The following is a 2,497-nucleotide window of genomic DNA, read 5'->3' as shown; positions in this document are numbered from 1 at the left end:
CCTCGCATCCTGGGCTCAGGGGCCAGCAGGGCGGCAGGCAGCTGGGACGGCTGCAGCGTGCAGCCCCCGGGGTGCTGGGCGGCCACCCCGCCCTGGGCCTGCTGTCCGCTACTCACCTCCGGCCTGACCAGGGGCCGGGGCGGGGAGGTCGGCGTGCAGGCCCTTTGGGGGCTGGGGGATGTGCCTGCCGGGCCCAGGTGCTGCTGCACAGGTGCTGGACACAAGAGCATCACCCCCAAGCCCCGCACCACACTCTCCCCAGCAAGGGCTCGGCTACACTCTGGACTGACAGCAAGCCAACCAGATCCTCTTCCGCCTTCGAGACTTGGGGCCAATGCCCCAGTGCCTTCAACCGCCTCCTGGTCCCAAGTTCTGGGGACTGTGTGGCTTCAGCCTATGGGGACAGAGAAAACCACAGCTGGCTATGCCCATGTGACCTCTATCCAGCAGTGAGGCAGAAAGGAATCAGATGTGAAATGTGAGGGTGGATTGAGGATGGGCCGAGGTGAGAGGCCTGATGGGGTCAGCCTAAAGCAGGAATGGCAAATGGATTACATCTTGAGGGCTGACTTGGATCAGCTGCTATTGGCTGCATTGGAGATGTGGGCAGACTATCAAGATTGCAGCCTGAAAAAAAAAAAAAAAAAGATTGCAGCCAGACTCAGTGCAAAAAGACTGCTGTGATTGATTAGTGATGTCTGCCAGGGGCATGAGAAAGGAGAATGTGGTACACCTGCCTGTACTCACCGTATCTGGCCTGGAGGGAAGAGAAAAGGAAGATGTGGGAATGTGGAGTGCCCTGTCCTGAGCTTTGGGGAGGTGTGATGTTGGTCGGGGAGAGGGAAGAAGCAAGGTTCCCGGGCACTGCCAAGGATCCCACCAGCTCCCTCCCCCAGGACCCATGGGACCTAACCCATGGGCAGGCAGGGGGAGCTGGAGTGGGAAAATGCAGGGTGTGTGTGTGGGGGGTCATGTCAGGAGAGCCTGAGGATGCTAACGTGGAAGAGAAGGACACACAGGAAAGGTCCTGGAGACAAGGAGACGGACAGTTTCAATGGTGGGGGCAGGGCTAGAGCTCCCAGGGACTGCTTTTGGCTGGTGGTCCCTGTATGAACTGGGCTGATAGAGGGGTCCCCACCAGGAGCTGCAGAGGCCTGTGAGAGCTGCGCAGCCCTCCTGAGCCTGTTCCCTGTGGAAGCAAGGTGGTAGGTCACTTATGGCAAAGGCCCTGGGGAATGACCCGCATCAGCAGGCGGGCACAGGGACACCACAGCAGCCTGGTCACACACACAGCCATCACTAGGCCCGCACGGACAGATGCCCCGGAACCACCCCTCCACCAAAGGGCCTCAGACAGAGCCCCCAGAGACACCCAGGGCTACACTGGAGGGTAGCCCTGTCACAGCGGGCCCAGAAGCCTGAGCAGTGCCCCTGCCCTGGCCAGTGCAGGCACTTCCTCAGACTTGGTCAACAGGTGGGGAGGGCGGCCCAGGGAGTGGCCGGAGCCATTGGGCAGAGCTGGCCACGCCCCCTGCCTGGCTGCCCAGCTGCTCCCTCCCGGGGAGTCGTGTTTCCACGGGGATGACTCTGCTCATTCCTGCTGACCCCGTCCCTCAGCTGCTCATTGGCCCCACTGTGTGCGTGGGAGTGTGTGTGCACGAACACACACGTGTACACACGAGCGCAGACACACGAGAGCACACGCCCAGCCTGAAACCACCCCTCACGCTGACCTCACAGTTGCACCTACCACTTGCCACATACCTTTGCTTCTTCTTCCCCACCACTGGCCTCACGTACATGCCCAAACAGAAGACACTGACGTGCCAGGCGGCCCTGGCGGGACCACGGCCACTCGGCGGCCTCCCAGTTCACTTGCCCCGCTTGGCAACAATCCTCTGGCCTGATGCTGCCCCCTCTCTCCCTCGCAGGCGCCCAAGTGGAACCACAGATCACCAGAGATGAACAGTCTGGCTCGGGCCCCAGCACCCATGGAAACTGCGCTCACCAGAGGCACCAGAGGCCCCGATCAGTCAGACCCAGTGGTTTCTGTGCAGCCGACCCTCCCTCGCACATCTCACGGCCACGGCCTCTCTTCTCAGGAGGAGAGCGTGGCCTCCCCGTCTGGCCACTCTCTCTACATCTGCTCTGTGAGCCCCCTCCTTCCTGCCCCTGGAAGACGCTGCTTCTCCAGGGCCTGGTCTGCAGCCCTGTTTGCCTTTCACAGCAGGCACCTCTCCCGTGCCCTCCTCTGCCACGGGAATAACCACCATCCGCCTCCTTTCCGTGGTTTCTGTTCCCACTTCCCTGACGGCCCCAGACCCGTCAAGTCACGGCTCCCCTTCACGTGCAGCCACAACATTGGCAGCTCTCAGGTCAATGGTGATTCACGCCCTCCTTGTGCGATTATCTGTGGTCTGTCTCCCCCCACCAGACTCCTCACAGGCCTGGGCTTGGGGTCACCCCTGAACCAGTGCCTGGCACATTGGCATGGGAG

Source organism: Phocoena phocoena, chromosome 19, assembly GCF_963924675.1.
Source record: "Phocoena phocoena chromosome 19, mPhoPho1.1, whole genome shotgun sequence".
Taxonomy (NCBI): domain Eukaryota; kingdom Metazoa; phylum Chordata; class Mammalia; order Artiodactyla; family Phocoenidae; genus Phocoena; species Phocoena phocoena.
Note: the sequence above shows the minus strand (reverse complement) of the source record.